Below are 19,417 nucleotides of genomic sequence, written 5' to 3'. Positions count from 1 at the left end.
TCTTACACATGAATTTGTCAAACTCATTCTCATCAAGCTCCACTACTTCACTATCATCAACACAGACTAACAATGAAGGAGAGGTAGTGATAGTGGTCTTGATGTTGGGGGTTACCTTATTGATACCATTGGCCATGAGGCACTTGGCGATGCAGTTCTCGTTGGTGGCGCCGACGAGAGACACCTTGGGGGAGGAAGTGGCAATGGCTACGGTAGCCGTTGCCATCCCCTCATGGCCCGTATCTTCTTCGTCATCATCAGAGGTGTACTTCATGGGCCACCAAACCCCTTGGAGGAGTCTTCTTGGTGAAGATGTTCTTGCTTGGAAAAGGCTTGGCTTTGTCCTTGCGAATGAGCTTGCCCCCGTTGTCTTCCCTCTTCTCATAAGGCCAATCTACCATAAAGTGACTCACATTGCCGCAATTGTAGCATGTGCATACTCGTTGATTGTTCTTGGACCCAATTGAGTTGTTCTTGGAGAAGTTGGGCCTTGAGTTTCTCTTGGTTCCCCAAAATTGCCTTGATGCAAGAGCCATGTGCTCGTGATAAGCATACTTTGTGTCTTCGGGGCAGCCATATTCTTCCTCTTCTTCTTCTTCTTCAGCAATGAGCTTGGCTCTCAAGGCAAGGTTGGATGAGGCTATCTTCAACCGGACACGAGCAAGAGCATTGTTGGCGGTCTTGTTCGTGATATTCATGGCAACGAACTCATCCAACACTTCGCTTGAGGTCAAGGTGTGGAAATCCGGCCTTTGACGAATGACGGAGGACATGGCTTTGTTGAATGGCGTGATTGCCTTGAGAAACTTGCGCTTGATACAAGTTTCATCCGTATCCTTGCTCCCATGATCCTGAGGAGCAATGGCAAGAGCAGTCACCCTCCGGTAGAGATCACGGGGGTCCTCATATTCTAGCATCACAAACTCATCGGCCTCATCTAGAACCACTTCAAAGTTGGACCGTTGAATGCTTGAGCTCCCCTTGTACAACACCATGATGTGCTCCCAACAATCCTTTGCATAGGTGAAGGGGCTCAAGTGAGATATATCTTCGGGAGGAGCCGCTGATTGAAGGATGAATAAAGCGGAATGATTGTATTGATTGTCCGCCTATTCTCTTGGAGTGAGGTTATTTGAATCATGTGGGTAGAAGCCGTGTTCAATGATTCTCCAAAGATTGGTTGATCTGTGATTCAAATGAGACTTGATGCAAAATACACAATTAGCGAAATCACCTTGAACAAGTTTATGAGGAGGACCAAGGTTATTAATATGCGGTGTAGGGTCCGGTCCTCCATAGACCGGGGGAGGAGGAACCGAGCCAAAGGCTCCCGTCCCATTCTTGTCAAGAGGGTAAGAAGTTCGAGTACCTTTAGTCGTTTCCTTATCGGAATTGGCTTCTGACTCTGATGTGGTGGGTTTAACCACAAGAAACGAGTTGGGAGAATTCTTCATCCCCTCAAGTAATTCTTTAAGCATGGACTTGACTTCGGTCGTCATGGACATCTTGAGTGAGGCCATAGCCTCATTCAAATTGTCCCGTGTGCTCAAACTCAACTCCACGGCCTTGGGCACTTCGTGCCCAACCACACCATCGTCAACCATACTCTTCAGGTGGTGAAACCTTTAATAAAGAGACGTGGCTCTGATACCAATTGAAAGGATCGATATGGTTGACTAGAGAGGGGTGAATAGGCAACTACCAAATTTTAGCTCTTCTTAACAAATTAGGGTTAGCAACAAAAGGTTCTCTAGATGAACAACAAGGTGAGCAACCTATATGATGCTAACAACAAAGACAACAAGTGCAAAGAGGGAATACACCACAACAATAACAAGTACAAATTAAACGTAAGAGATAACCGCAAGTGGAACTGGTAGAGACGAGGATGTGTTACCGAAGTTCCTTCCCTTTGACACGAAGTACGTCTCCGTTGGAGAGGTGTGGAGGCACAATGCTCCCCAAGAATCCACTAGGGCCATCGTATTCTCCTCATACACCCACACAATGCGAGATGCCGTGATTCCACTATTGGTGCCCTTGAAGGCGGCGACTGAACCTTTACAAACAAGGTTGGGGCTATCTGCACACAAAGCATGAAGGCGCCCAACAAGACCACGAAGCTTCACCACAATGGAATGTGGCTCCCAGGTGACCTCAAACGTCTAGGGTGATCAAACACCCAAGAGTAACAAGATCCGCAAGGGATTAGTGGGGGGGGATCAAATATCTCTTGGTGGAAGTGTAGATCAGGGACTTTATGACCCACAAGTGTAGGGGATCTATCGTAGCCTTTTCGATAAGTAAGAGTGTCGAACCCAATGAGGAGCAGGAGGTATTGACAAGTGATCTTGAGCAAGGAATAACTACAAGTACTGAAAGGTAACTTTTTATGGGTTTTCGAGTATAAGCAACAAGGAAATAAATGCAAGTAAAGTAAATGGTGCCGAGGTGCAGCAAGTGGCCCAATCCTTTTGAGTGCAAAGGATAAGCAGAGGGACTAAACTTATAAAGACTAAGGCGTTCGTGAGGACACATGGGAGAGATAGTCAAGTGCTTTTGTCATACTCTATCTAGTACTATGTTTTGTATTGATAAGTGTTATGTGGGTGGATCTTAACTAGTGCATCGTCTAGGCTAAGACAAGTACACTCTTATGATTAACCCAACAAATACAAGAGAGAAATTAAGGCAAAGGCTAACCATAGCAATAAGCTTTAGGATCCAATACTCCCTCATGCAAAAGTATGCAAACTGGGGTTCAGGTTTGTGTCACTCCGGCAACCCACCATAAGCATTCTTTATACACGATGCATTCCCCTAGGTCCTTAAAAAGGCGAAGTGTTATGTAGTCGACGTTCACATAACACCACTAGAAGAATAACACCATAACTTAAATATCAATCAACACATATTACTTCAACATCATATGACTACTAACATCTAGACTTTTCCCATGTCCTCAAGAACTAAGGGAACTACTCACAAGACATAAAAGAGATCATGATCAGAGGTGATGAAAATATGATTAACAATCTGGTCATAACAATAATCCTCCAACAAAACTCAAGAGCATTCACCACAAAAGAGTGATCAACACCGGTAGAGTAGAGGGGATGAATAGTGCAAGGTACAACTCCGATTGCAATGGTGAAGTAGATGGGATGAAAGTGGAGATGGTGCTGGTGTTGGTGATGATGATCTCGATGATGCCCGTGACGATGGTGATGACGATGAGGATGATCTCCCCTTTCGGGAGGAGTTCTCCCTGATGGAATCTGCCTGCCGGAAAGGTCTTTTCTTCTGTGTAGGTTTCCACCGCGGAGCGGCGGCGGAATCGCGAATACTCTTATGTTCCCGTAACTTTTAGGTCAAGAGGGACATATAGGCCAAAGGAGAGCATGGGGGGCTAGGCCCATCACCCAGGCGGCCTCCTGGCGTGGCCTAGGGGGGGCGCCAGCAGGTCATGTGGGTGACCTGTGGCCCCCCTCCATCTCTTCTTTGGCCTGTCTTCGGGACCTGATCGAAAACTTATTCCCTCAAAATTTCAGCGCAATTGGAGATGTTCTAATATTGCAACTCTTCGTGCTATATTCTCCACTGAATTCTACGTCTGCTGTTTCGACACCGGAAAGTTGTAAACTATGTAAAATAAGCCAAAACACTATCAGTACATCATCATAAAGTGAAATATATCAATGAATAGAGACACATTATGATACAAAATAGTGATGCATTTTGGACGTACCAGGCCTTCTCAACCAATCCCTAGGAAATCAACAAGTTTGATTGGCTAGGGAGAGAGATCGGGGGAAATGAGCTTTGGAGCCACAATGGAGCTTGGGGAGGTCAGAGGTGACCTTCTCAGGGAAGAATACCCCTTTATATAGTGGGGGGAATATCCCGACCGTTATCCCCACTCACAGCATGAGCAGAGCGGTACTACCGCTGCTAGGAGCGGTACTACCGCTGTTTACCAGTGCTGAGGCAAAAGGATGCGCAAAAAGTCCGATGGAGCGGTAGTAAAAGAACTACTACCGCCCAGAGAGCGGTAGTAAAAAACTACTACCGCCCGGCGAGCGGTACTACCTCTGTGCCTGCTGTACTACCACTCGCACCAGCAGTACTACCGCTGGCCCTTTTGCACATACATGGAAAAACATGTTGGAGCTCCATTGAAGCAAGGGAAAGGTGGTGCAATGTAAATGTATACGTGTTGATTTCACCCAAACCTTTCCTAAGCGGACATCCTCTTGATAGTACGACTTTCCTAGGACTCAAATCCACCAAAGAGAAACGTAGAAAGCAACCTTCTTTGAAAGACTCCGAGGGGCACCGAATCGTTTTGTGCCTAGTCATGAATTATCTGAAATGCTCAATGCACACGATTAGTTCGCACATGCATTGTCATCAATCACCAAAACCACTTAGGGAGAAATATTCCCTAACAACCTTGCTTCACAATTTTTATGTGGGTGTGACAACTTGGCGTAGGTTTGTTCTTGACACCATCACCGGTGGTAATTTCTTAATGGGTCATACTTTGGATGCATATAACACTATTGGAAATCTTGTGGGATCACCTCCTACTAATGTTAATGGAACACTTCCCTAGAAAGAGAATCAAACCATCTTATGAATCCATAAAGAGGGATACTTATGGGTTGAGTGTCAAAGATGACAACACTTGATCGTATGCATTATGCCTAGCTAGGGGCATAAAGCAATAGCACTTGTTGGGAGCCAACCCAATAGTTATCTTAACTTTTGCTTTTTTGCTTTCTGTTTTGGTGTGATGACATTATTATTGACTCTGTAATGATTGTGTTTTTATTCTTAAATTAGTTTTTGTGTCAAGTAAAGCCTTTAGGATGACTTGTATGATAAGTAGAATTGACATGGTGCAAAAACATAAACTTTGACGTCCAGTGCAGAATTTCTCTGATTTTACTGGAACGTATTTGAAAGATGAATTGTTTACAAAATATTTCTATACAAATTCCTCAGGTCTTCCTATTTTTTCAGAATTTTTGGAGTTACATAAGTATAGGTTCTTTACAAATCACTACATATTGTTTGGTTTTAGACAGATTCTGTTTTGCTTGCATAGTTTGCTTGTTTTGATGATGTAATGGATTGTATAGGGGGTATTGATGTCCCACAAGCGTATGGGATCGCAACAGTTTTCGAGGGTAGAGTATTCAACCCAAATTTGTTGGTTCACACGAGGGAAGCGAAAGAATATTCTCAAGTATTAGCAGCTGAATGTGTCAGATTCAACCACACCTGAAAGATTAGTGTCTGCAAGCAAAGTATCAGTAGCAAAGTGGTATGACAGCAACGGTGCCAGAAACGATCTGTTGACAAGGCAGACTATTCCTAACTGTTGTATCAATGGCGCCAGTAAAGAGCACGTGGATGGGGAACTATTCTTCCCCGACAACGGCTCCAGAAAAGTCTTGCAACAAGTAGCAGCGGAGTAGCAAGGAACAACAGTAGTAGCAGCAGCAAAGTAACAGTAGTAGCAACAGTAGCAGCAAAGTGACAGCAGCAGCAAAGTGGCCCAATCCCTTTTGTAGCAAGGGACAAGCCTAGACAAAGTAACGTAGCGAGGACCAGTAGTAAAAGACTCGTAGGCAGTGGATCGGTGATGGATGAGTATGACGAATGTGATTCATCATGTAACAACTATAACACGGAGAGATATGTAACTAGCTCCCGTTCGTCAATCTAATGTAGGCATGTACTCAGTATGTAGTCATACGTGCTTAGGGAAAAGAACGTGCATGACATCTATTGTCCATCCCTCTCGTGGCAGCGGGGTCGTAATGGAAACTACGGGATATTAAGGTTCTCCTTTTAATAAAGAATCGGACCAACGCATTAACACACGGTGAATACATGAACTCCTCATACTATGGTCATCTCCGGGAGTGGTTCTGGCTATTGTCACTCCGGGGTTGCCGGGTCATAACACATAGTAGGTGACTACATGAAAGTGCGTTATATCGACTAGAGGGGGGTGAATAGGAGATTTTTAGAATTTCATCATTGAGGAAATTCCTTTTGAGGAAATTCCTCATTGATGACTAACTTACAGCGGAAACAGTTAAGGATCAATCGTGCAATCGTTCACAACAACAGTATTACCGAGTGAAGATTATGAAAACAGATTGCACAGTAAGCAGGCATGCAGAATACAGATGATGATTAACTATTGTGAAGAATTTGGGGTTGAGGAAATTTGGAGAAAGTCTTCAGCAAATTCTTCAAACAGTCACAGTGAAAGTCATCAACACATAATACAGAGAAAGTAAAGAGTTGAGGAATTAGAACCCGATTCTTGGTGAAGACTGTTGTTGATGACCCAGTTCCAACTGCTGTGACAGTTGTACATCTGGTTTGGAGCGGCTTGGTATTGAAACCAAAGGACACCCAGTCCCGGGACACACAGTCCCTACCGTATTCTCCTTGAGCTAAGGACACACAGTCCTCGCCCAACACTCGTGGTAAGTCTTCAGGGCAGACTTCCAAACCCTCACAAACTCGGTCACCCGGCGATCCACAATTGACTGCTGGATTGCTCTAGACCATGACGCCTAACCGTCTGGAGGAAGCACAGTCCTCAGAGGTAAAAGGCTTCAGTCCCACACAGGAACAACTTCTTCAGTGATGCTCAATCACTAGGTTTGGTTTGTGGTTTCGGTGGGTGGTGTATTTCCTCACTGATGATTTACTCTCGTAGGCTCTGAGGAATTTGGGTTGCTCTTATGACAAGTGTTAGTTTCTAACGGAGTAGCCAACCAGCCAGTGGTTGTGGGGGGCGGCTATTTATAGCCTGGGAGCATCCCGACATGATTTGACATTAATGCCCTTAAATAATATGACCGTTGGAGTGGATAAGACCAGTGACTTGGCGTGGCTATCGAAACGGTCGGGACCCTCAACTGTGAGAGTCCTCATGTCACTCACATTCCTCACTTGAGGCTTTTGGTAGGATTTGGCTTGGGTTGAGCATCATGAGGAAATTCATTCCATGGTGTTACTTTGACCCCCTTTAACAGTACGGTGTTCCTATTCATCAAATGCGAAGAAAGTAAAACAGAAAACGTAAATCTTCACACTTCAATTTCTTCAAAATGATTTTCTTCAGGAACCACCGATCTTCTCAATATCAATATCTTCATGAGGAATATCAATTTCATCGCAGATTCCTCGTGATTCATTTCTTCAGCTTCAGACCAATTTCTTCAACTCAAGACATATATTTTTAGGGGTCGATATTCTTCAAATATCTCAAACTCCTCAATGACTTATAGATCCTGTGTACACTTATAAACACATTAGATACTTAACCTACAAGTCTTCAAACCACCAAAATCACTAAGGGGCACTAGATGCACTTACACTACAACTTGCAAGATAGGATCTAAAACACACATGTATTGGCGACAACATAATAGGTTCATATCTGAAATCATGGCATTTGGGCCCTAGTGACAAGCGTTAAGCATAGCCAAGTAGTATCAACATCAATCTAGAACATAGTGGATACTAGGGATCAATCCCCGTCAAGAACTAACTCGATTACATGATAGATCTCATCCAACTCATCACCGTCCAACAAGCCTACGATGAGATTACTCACGAACGATGAAGAGCATCATGGAATTGTCGATGGAGAAAGGTTGATGATGACGATGGCGACGATTTCCCCTCTCCGGAGCCCGAACGGACTCCAGATCTGCCCTCCAGATGAAGAACAGGATGTGGTGGTGCCTCCGTATCGCAAAACGCGATGAAACCTTCTCTCTGATTTTTCTCCGGGCGAGATGGAAGATATAGAGCTGAGTTTGGCGGCGGTGGTGCCACGTGGGCCCCACAAGCCTACACGACGCGACCTAGGGGGGTGGCCGCGACCTGTGGGCTTGTGGCCCACTGGCACGCCCCCTCTGGTGGATCTTTGCGCAGGTATTTTTCTTTTATTCCAGAAAAAATCTCCGTAAATTTTCAGGACATTCCGAGAACTTTTATTTTTGCACAAAAACAACACCATGGCAATTCTGCTAAAAACAGCGTCAGTTCGGGTTAGTTCCATTCAAATCATGCAAATTAGAGTCCAAACAAGGGCAAAAGAGTTCGGAAAAGTAGATACGACGGAGACGTATCAACTCCCCGAAGCTTAAAGCCTTGCTTGTCCTCGAGCAATTCAGTTGACAAGCTGAAACAGACAAACGAAAAACTTTGACGAACTCTGTTTGATCTTGTTGTTGCAACTATGTCTAACTCATAACCAGAGTTTCAGCAAGATCACAATCAAACCACATAAGCAAATGACATCTAGGTCTCACGGTAAACTCATATCAATGGCATAATCAACTAGCGAGCAAATAATAATAAGTCTCAAACGTCAACACTTCAATCAAAACAACATGAAGCAATACGAATAGATGGTATCTCGCTAGCTCTTTCTGAGACCGCAAAACATAAATGCAGAGCACCTTCAAAGAACAAGGGCTGACTAAACATTGTAATTCAAGGCAATGAAGATCCAGTCATAGTCATACTCAACATAGTTAAAAGCAAAGCATAAAAATGACAGAGGTGCTCTCTAATTGGTGCTTTTGTAAGAGGAGGATGACTCAACAGGAATATAAATAGACAGGCCCTTCGCAGAGGGAAGCATTGATTTGCAGAGGTGCCAGAGCTCAAGCTTTGAAAACAGAGATAATAATTTTGGGTGGCATGCTTTCATTGTCAACGCAATGACTAAGAGTTCTCAACATCTTCCACGCTACACATGCTATAGGCGGTTCCCAAACAGAAAAGTAAAGTTTTGACTCCCCCACCACCAATCAATCACACTCCACGGCTAGTCGAATCCTCGGGTACCGTCCATACCAACATCAATCCTGGGGGAGTTTTGTTTGCAATTATCTTTTCGATTTGAGCATGGAATTGGGAATTCCAATTACCGGCCCCTTTCTCGTGAATGATAGTGAATAAACACATATCGAGGATAACACGGCTAGCATGGAAGATACTGATAGCCCCCTGTCACCACATGAGCGGTTCGGACATGCAAAACAGAATATTTCTTGAAGGTTTAGAGAGTGGCACATGCAAATTTACTTGGAACGGCAGGTAGATACCGCACATAGATAGGTATGATGGACTCATATGGCACAACTTTGGGTTTATGGGAGTGGATGCACAAGCAGTATTCCTGCTTAGTACAAGTGAAGGCTAGCAAAATACTGGGAAGCGACCAACTAGAGAGCGACAACAGTCATCAAAATGCATTGAGATTAACCGACATTGAGTGCAAGCATGAGTAGGACATAAATCACCATGAACATGAATATCATAGAGGCTATGTTGATTTTGTTTCAACTACATGCGTGAACATGCGCCAAGTCAAGCCACTTGAATCATTCAAAGGAGGATACCATCCTATCATACTACATCACAGTCATCTCAACATTCATGTGGGCATCCAAGACAGACCATTATAAGCTCCTAGCTAAGTAAGCATGTCATAAGCAACTATGATCTCTAAGTTGTCATTGCAAACATGTTTCTCTCACAACCAAGCTGAATCAGGCATGATGAGCTAGTCATATTTACAAAAACAAAATAGACCGAGTTCATACCAGCTTTTCCAGGCTCAGTCACTTCATCATATATCGTCATTATTACCTTTCACTTGCACGATCGAACGATGTGAACAATAATAAGCGTGCTCGTGCATTGGACTAAAGCTAAAATCTGCAGGCAAACACAAAGGAGAAGACAAAGTAATATGGCTCTAGGAAAGCTAAATAGGTATGCATGCAAGAGCCACTAAACATTGTAACCAATATCTTCTACCTTGACCCAAAGAAAAAGAAAACTATCTACACGGGAAAGCTCCCAACAAGCAAAAGAAGAAAAGATAATCTTTTTTGGGTTTTCTCAAACTAGACATACACACGAAAAGAAAACGAGAAAAAGAAAATAAACTAACATGGATGATATAGTGGCAAAGTGTGAACACCGGCTAACAAAGTGAAAGCATAAGCAAGAATGTAAAGTCGGTGAGAACACGTACTCCCCCAAGCTTAGGCTTTTGGCCTAACTTGGTCTACTCCCAAGGAGGGAAATAACCAGCTCCGGGGTACTCCGGAGCGGACTGAGAATGCCACTGTTGTGTGAGATCCTCTGGCTCCCACTAATAAACTGGCGTCTGGTAATCGACTGGCGGCTCGGGCACGTGCACCTGTGGTTGGGCCAAGCCCCAATATGTGTAGATGTCCGAGGGCATAACAGTGTACCTGCCTGCATGAAGATTGAACAAAGAAGGAGCAGGCAAGGTAATAGTCTCACGAGTACCCTGACTAAATACCAGGTTATAAATCATCATTCTACTTATATCTCTATCAAGAAAGTCATGGCGAACCATGCTATCGTAATCTAGATATCTCTCGGGAAGAAGAACCTCTTCTTCCTCCTCTAGTCTAATGGGTATCTCAAAGTGTCTGGCAAGACGGGTAGCGTAGATACCTCCATAGACAACACCTTTAGAACGGTTCAGGTTCAACCGTTCAACTACTATAGCCCAAGCTATAAGTTTTATCGTTATAAAGGGCTTCGCGCAAGACCGCAAGATCTGGGGAACTAAGTGACCCAGCTTCCCCACGGCCAATCAAACATTTTCCCACAAATAATGAGAAGTACCGAAGCACGGGAAAATGAATGCTAGCAGCTCTAGCGCAAGACACTCCTCTCTCCTCTCCTACAACAATTGTACCGATGAAAGCTTCCAAGTCCCGTGGACGAGGTTCATGAATATCCCCAACGTAAGGTAATTTGCAAACATTGCAAAAATCCTGGAGTTACATGCGTTGGGGGATATCATAAAGTTTGAACTCAACCATAGGAGTATTCTTCCTCGGATAGAAGTTAAAGCTTTGTACGAAGATATTAGTGAGGAGGAGGTATTGCGGACACTTATCTTCAACGAAGGCGGTAAGGCCTGCGTTCTCCACCAAGTGATAAAAGTCCTCGTAAATTCTAGCGGCGCGTAAGAACACGTCGCTTGGCCACTCGCACGCTCGAACTTCTGTGACTCGAGGGACCAGATACTTGGGCTTCTTCTCACTCCCATCATCCTTGGGGTCACGGCTTGACGAGCCTCTTAAGAACCTCCTCATCTTTTCCCTTTTCTATCTCTGAAAATTTCTGAAATTTTTAGTGACCCAAAGGAAAGGTGAACAAGGCTCAATAAAACTCGCAGCAACTACTCCAACAAGTGCCTAGAGGCTATAATACGCATCAAAACTACTTGGGACCAGCTAAAATTAGCATGCAAAGCTCAAGAACATGGTCACCAAGGCAGCAAAATACGCGGAGTTTAAGGCACTAGAGCAAAAACTAATTGGACCAATGGAGGAGTCACTTACCAAGGAGTAATTTCCCCAAAACAGTTCGGAGAATGGTGATTTGAGCAAAGAGATCGAAAATCCCAGCAAGAGGAGCAAGAACACGGGTTTGAGCTGCGAAACAATTTTTTCTGGAGGTAGGAGAACCAGATGAGAGAAAGAATGAGTGGACGGGGTGCCTGTGGGCCCCACAAGCGTGGGTGGCGCGGCCAGGGGGGTGCCCACGCCCCTAGGGCTTGTGGCCCACTGGTGTGGCCCCCAGACAGACTCTTTGTCCCAGTATTTTTTAAATAATCCAGAAAAAATCATACTTGATTTTCACAGCGTTCGGAGAACTTTTATTTTTGGGGTACTTTTCCACCGGACTCTAAGACAGAAAACAGGGAAAACTAAACTAAATCTATCATTTTTCTTCTAAGCAACCTAAAGTGAAAGCTTGTAACAAAGGTTTGTGACTCCTCGATTCATACATCTCATGGTCATCGAAAGAAATCCGTCAATGGGGTTGATCAAATCCCCTCGACAAAACTTCTCGAATCACAAAAGGAAATGGAGAATTTTAGAATAGTCACTAGCTTACCTCAATGGGGATGTGTATCTCCCCAACAAGCAAATCATACTTCATCTTGACACGAGGAATAGGGCGTTCAAAGCTCCCAATGAGAATCGATGAAGTCTTTTCGATAGCATTGATGCAATGTACTCGATATTGTTTCTTCGGAAAGTGCACCGTATGCTCATTACCGTTGACATGGAAAGTGACATTGCCTTTGTTGCAATCTATAACAACCCCTGCAGTGTTTAAAAAGGGTCTTCCGAGGATGACAACCATGGCATCGTCCTCGGGAATATCCAAGATAACAAAGTCTGTTAAGATAGTGGTGTTAGCAACCACAACAGGCACGTCCTCGCAAATGCGGATAGGGAAAGAAGTTGATTTGTCGGCCATTTGCAGAGAGATTTCAGTGGGTGTCAACTTATCCAGTTCAAGCCTACGATAAAGAGAAAGAGGCATAACACTAACACCGACTCCAAGGTCACACAACGCAATTCTAACGTAGTTACTTTTAATGGAGCAAGGTATAGTGGGCACACCGGGATCACCTAGTTTCTTAGGAGTTCCACCCTTGAAAGTGTAATTGGCAAGCATGGCGGAGATCTCAAGATCAGGTATCCTCCTCTTATTAGTCACAATATCTTTCATGTACTTAGCATACGGAGACATCTTGAGCATATCCGTCAAACGCATTTGCAGAAAGACAGGTCTGCTCATTTCAATGAAGCGCTCAAAATCCTCATCATCGTTTTTATTGGAAGGTTTGGGAGGAAAGGGCATAGGTTTCTGAACCCATGGTTTCCTTTCTTTACCATGCTTCCTAGAAGCGAAGTCATTCTTATCGTATCTTCTATTCTTAGGCTGTGGGTTATCAAGATCAACACTAGGTTCAATCTCCACATCCTTATCATTGCTAGGTTGAGCATCATCATGAACATCACTATTGATATTATCATTAGGCTCATGTTCATCACTAGATTGTGTTTCAGCATCAGAGACAGAGACATCGTTTGGACTCTCAGGGGTAGCAGCAACACGGTTGCTAGCGTGCAGGTTCCTATCATCTTTCTTCTTCTTTCTAGGATGACTAGGTGCATCAGTGCTAATTCCTTGAGAATCTTGTTCAATTCTCTTCGGATGACCCTCAGGATACAGAGGTTCCTGGGTCATTCTACCGCCTCTAGTAACGACTCTAACAGAATTGTCATTCAACTCATTGAGCAAGTCATTTTGAGCTTTAAGTACTTGTTCTACCTGAGTAGTAACCATATAAGCATGTTTACTCAGAAGTTTAAGATCATTGACGTTTCTGTCCACACAAGCACTTAAATTACTAAGCATACGAGCATTTTGTTCCAATTGTCTGCTAACATAATCATTGAAACTCTGTTGTTTGGCAACAAAGTTATCAAATTCATCCATGCATAAGCTAGCAGGTTTATCAAAAGGAATATCACTCTCATCAAACCTACACAGAGAATTTACTTCTACTACCTGTATCGGGTTATCGAGACCATGGATCTATTCGATAGGTGGTAGATTTTTGACATTTTCAGAGTTGATGCCTTTCTCTCGCATAGATTTCTTGGCTTCTTGCATATCTTTAGGACTGAGGAATAGAATACCTCTTTTCTTCGGAGTTGGCTTAGGAGGTGGTTCGGGAATAGTCCAAGCATTCTCATTGCACAAGATGTTATTCAGTAGAATCTCAGCTTGTTCTACGGTTCGTTCCCTAAAAACACTACCGGCACAACTATCTAGGTGGTCTTTGGAAGCATCGGTAAGTCCATTATAGAAGATATCAAGTATTTCATTCCAAGAGGGTGATCAGGCAAAGCATTCAACAGCTGGATGAGCCTCCCCCAAGCTTGTGGGAGACTCTCTTCTTCAACTTGAGCAAAGTTGTATATTTCCTGCAAGGCAGCTTGCTTCTTATGGGCAGGGAAATATTTTTCAGATAAGTACTAGACCATATCCTGGGGGCTACGCACACAACCAGGAGCAAGAGAAGTGAACCAGGTCTTAGCATCATCCTTTAGCGAGAAAGGAAACAACTTGAGCATGTAGTAGTGGCGGATCTTTTCCTCACTAGTGAATAGGGTGGCTATATCGTGCAGTTTGGTAAGATGGGCTACAACCGTTTCAGACTCATAACCATGAAAAGGATCAGATTTGACCAGAGTGATTAACTCAGGGTCGACAGAGAATTCATAATCCTTATCGGTCACAAAGATAGGCGAAGTGGCAAACCTCGGGTCGTATTTCATCCTAGCATTCAGAGATTTTTCTTTCCACTTGCACAGAAGTTTCTCAACATCATAGCTATCCTTACACGCAAGAAAATCCTCAGCTATCTCTCCCTCCATAACATAGCGCGTATCAGGCATAACAGGCAATTCAGACATAGTAGAAGGTTCTACTTCAATAGTATCAACAGTTTCAGAAGTATCATCACATCTAGCAGAATATGTGCATCAAGGAATGCACCAAGTGGCAAAGCAGTATAAGGCATAGCATCATGAGGCATAGTTTCAAGGATAGCATCATCAGGCATAGTATCAAGCATAGCATCATCAGGCATAGTATCAAGCATAGCATCATCAGGCATAACATCCAGCACAGCATCATCATAAGCATCATGGGCAGCAAAAGTAGCATCATCAAGCACATGCGACATATCAAGATTTCTAACAGGAGGTGAAGTCGCAACTTACTCATAACTCAGGGTGAATCAAGTGCAGAGCTAGATGGCAGTTCCTTACCTGTCCTCGTAGTTGAGGGCTAGACTTTAGTTCTTGGATCTCTCAGATTCTTCATAGTGACCAGCAGATGTAAATCCCAAGTGACTCAGAGAATATAGCTGTGCCTCCCCGGCAACGGCGCCAGAAAAAGCCTTGATGTCCCACAAGCCTTGATGTTCTTGGATTGCAGTAGTTTTCGAGGGTAGAGTATTCAACCCAAATTTGTTGGTTCACACGAGGGAAGCGAAAGAATATTCTCAAGTATTAGCAGCTGAATGTGTCAGATTCAACCACACCTGAAAGATTAGTGTCTGCAAGCAAAGTATCAGTAGCAAATTGGTATGATAGCAACGGTGCCAGAAACAATCTGTTGACAAGGCAGACTATTCCTAACTGTTGTATCAATGGCGCCAGTAAAGAGCACGTGGACGGGGAACTATTCTTCCCCGGCAACGGCTCCAGAAAAGTCTTGCAACAAGTAGCAGCGGAGTAGCAAGGAACAACAGTAGCAGCAGCAGCAGCAAAGTAACAGTAGTAGCAACAGTAGCAGCAAAGTGACAGCAGTAGCAAAGTGGCCCAATCCCTTTTGTAGCAAGGGACAAGCCTAGACAAAGTAACGTAGCGAGGACCAGTAGTAAAAGACTCGTAGGTAGTGGATCGGTGATGGATGAGTATGACGGATGTGATTCATCATGTAACAACTATAACACAAAGAGATATGTAACTAGCTCCCGTCCGTCAATCTAATGTAGGCATGTATTCCGTATGTAGTCATACGTGCTTAGGGAAAAGAACTTGCATGACATCTATTGTCCATCCCTCCCGTGGCAGAGGGGTCCTAATGGAAACTACGGGATATTAAGGTTCTCCTTTTAATAAAGAACCGGACCAACGCATTAACACGTGGTGAATACATGAACTCCTCATACTATGGTCATCTCCAGGAGTGGTTCCGGCTATTGTCACTCCGGGGTTGCCGGGTCATAACACATAGTAGGTGACTACAACTTGCAAGATAGGATCTAAAACACACATATATTGGCGACAACATAATAGGTTCATATCTCAAATCATGGCACTCAGGCCCTAGTGACAAGCATTAAGCATAGCCAAGTAGTAGCAACATCAATCTAGAACATAGTGCATACTAGGGATCCATCCCCGTCAAGAACTTACTCGATTACATGACAGATCTCATCCAACTCATCACCCTCCAGCAAGTCTATGATGAGATTACTCACGAACGACGAAGAGCATCATGGAATTGTCGATGGAGAAAGGTTGATGATGACGATGGCGACGATTTCCCCTCTCCGGAGCCCGAAACGGACTCCAGATCTGCCCTCCAGATGATGAACGTGATGTGGAGGCGCCTCCGTATCGCAAAACGCGATGAAACCTTCTCTTTGATTTTTATCCGGGCGAGACGGAAGATATAGAGCTGAGTTTGGGGGCGGTGGTGCCACGTGGGCCCCACAAGCCTACACGGCGCAACCTAGGGGATTGGCCGCGGCCTGTGGGCTTGTGGCCCACTGGCACGGCCCCTCCGGTGGATCTTTGCGCAAGTATTTTTATTTTTTTCCAGAAAAAATCTCCGTAAATTTTCAGGACATTCCGAGAACTTTTATTTTTGCACAAAAACAACACCATGGCAATTCTGCTGAGAACAGCGTCAGTCCGGGTTAGTTCCATTCAAATCATGCATATTAGAGTCCAAAACAAGGGCAAAAGAGTTCGGAAAAGTAGATACGACGGAGACGTATCAGGTATAAACCATGGATAAGTTAGAATAAAGTAATTATTATGCAATAATGAAATCTGAATGATTTTATAACAACACCTAAGTATTTGATATGTTGCTTATACTAACGGATCTCACGAAGTTTGTTGAGTTTTGTGTGATTGAAGTTTTCAAGTTTTAGGTATTATCATGATGGACAAAGGAATAAGGAGCGGCAAGAGCCTAAGATTGGGGATGCTCAAGGCACCCCAAGGTAATATTCTAGTAAGACTCAAGCGTCTAAGCTTGGGGATGACCCAGAAGGCATCCCCTCTTTCGTCTCAATCCATCGGTATGTCACTTGCAGCTACATTTTTATTCGTCACGTGATATGAGTTTTGCTTGGAGAATCGTTTGCTTGTGTTCGATTTTTATTTTTAGATTGCCACAATCATCATTTTCTCGACACACCAACTTGAGAGAGACACACATTCATCATGGTTTTTTAGAATACTCTATGTGCTCCACTTATATCTTTTGAGATTAGCAGTTGCTCTGGTACTTCACCTATATCTTTTTGAGCACGGTGCCGTATAGATTTATAGAAATATTTGCACTCTCGTTCTTCACTTATATTTGTTTTGAGAGTTAATGAACAATAACGGTAATTTGCGTGGGTCATAAGGCTAGTCCAAATATAATAGGTATTCAATGAATGATAATCAAAACCATCATGTAGCACATAAAGAGAAATTGTGGGTTAATGATACTGATGTGGTAATGTGAAAAAGGTGTGAGTGCATAATTGTTGATTCATAGAAGTACCAGTATTAAGAGGTGTTAGTTTATTGTTTGTCTAAATATTAAAAATGTATGGCGGTGATGTGTGAGTATTTCTATTCCTCGTTAAGATCCTAGTGTTGTTTCTCGCTGTTGGTGCGAAATGGTTAACTCCTCCCAACCCCCTTTCTCGGGGCATGCGAGTAGTGCTTTTATTTGTGATAAAACTAATAAACTTTGTGATGATTATATGATTTCTTCATGACTAATGTGAAACCATGGATATGTGCAATCTCACCTCCTCATATTTTACTAGCCTCTTCGGTGCAGTGCATTGCCAATTCTCACCTCAAGGATCGGTGCAAACTTCGCCGGAGCATCCAAACCCCATGGCATGATATGCTTTGTCAGACATAAGCCTTCCTATATCTTCCTCAAAACATCCACCATAACTACCTATCATGGCATTTCCATAGCCATTCCAAGATATATTGCCATGCAAATTCCACCATTACATCATATGACTGGTTCGTTCCTCATCATATTGCTTTGCATGATCATATAGAGTTGACATAGCATTTGTGGCAAAGCCACCATTCATTATATTGCTGATACATGTCACGCTAGATCATTCCACATCCTGGTATAGTGCGAGAGGCATTCATATTGAGTCATATTTCTTCATAGTTCGTCATACCGAGATTTCATTGAGTTATAAGTAAATAAAAGTGTGATGATCATCATTATTACAGGATTGTCCGAGTGAGGAAATAAAAATGGGGGAGGACAAATGATCCCACCATAATAAAAAATAATGAAAAAAAATGAAAAAATGAATAAGAGAGAAAGAGAGAAGGGACTTTTCAACTATCCTTTACCACACTTGTGCCTCAAAGTGGCACCTTGTTCCTCATATAGCGAATCTCATGCTATGTAATTTTCATATGCTAGTGTGAATCATATTTTCATTATTATAAACATGGCTTGCATATTCCAATGACGGGCTTCCTCAAATGCCCGAGGTCTTCATGAGCAAGCAAGTTGTATGCACACCCCACTTAGCTTTCATTGAGATTACATACACTTATAGCTCTCGTGCATCATTTGCATGGCAATCCCTACTCATTGCATTGACATATACCGATGGGCATCTCCATAGCCTATTGGTACGCCTAGTTGGTGTGAGACTATCTTCTCCACTTTTTACCCCTTTCATATCTACCACAATATTCTATTCCACCCTTATGCTATGTCCATGATTCACGCTCATGTATTGCGTGAAGAATAAATAGTTGATTCACATTGAAAAAGTACAATCCAATTGCCTGACTTGGACACCGTGGTGCTTGACATTTGTATTAGTGTGGTGTAGATGGAGCCATGTCTTGCTAATATGATAAGATGAATGGGGGTAAACATTCTTTTAGGATCATATACTTTGAAAGATTGATGATTTTGTAGCTTGTGCTTATAATTATTACTATGTTGATGTTTGTTAATTCATCGTTTCTTAGTGAGCATACATGCAAAAGATTACGTATTGGGTAGCATGTCACATCAAAAATTCTATTTTTATCATTTACCTACCCGAGGATGAGAAGGAATTAAGCTTGGTGATGCTTGATACGTCTCCAACGCATCTATAGCTTTTGATTAATCCATGCTTAACCTATTGATAGAGTGCCATAATATTATTTTTGGGTTATATTACCAATTTATATTATTTTTTAGCACTAACCTATTGACAGAGTGTCAAGTGTGAGTTGTTGTTTTTTGCGTGTTTTTTTACTTTTGAGGTTTACAGTACCAAACGAAGTCCAATTGCCCCGAAACTTTTTGATGATTTTTTCTAGACCAAAAGAAGACTCGGAAGCTTCGGGAGAAGGCCGAAAGCTACACGAGGGAGGCACAATCCAACAGGGCACGACCAGGGGGTCGGCACGCCCTGATGGCTTGTCCCTCCCTGGTGGCACCTCTACCTCCATTCTCTGGCCTATAAATTCACACATATTCCAAAAACCCTAAATATCATAGAGAAACACTTTTTCCGCCACTGCAAGTCTCTGTTCCATGGTGACCCCATCTGGAGCTCCATTCTCACACCCTGTCGGAGGGGGATCGATCATGGAGGGCCTTATCATCGACCTTGCTACCCTCGTGATGATGTGTGAGTAGTTCACCACACACCTACGGGTTCGTA

The sequence above is a fragment of the Hordeum vulgare genome, chromosome 1H (assembly GCF_904849725.1).
Source record: "Hordeum vulgare subsp. vulgare chromosome 1H, MorexV3_pseudomolecules_assembly, whole genome shotgun sequence".
NCBI classification, from domain to species: domain Eukaryota; kingdom Viridiplantae; phylum Streptophyta; class Magnoliopsida; order Poales; family Poaceae; genus Hordeum; species Hordeum vulgare.
This window is presented reverse-complemented; position numbering follows the sequence as displayed.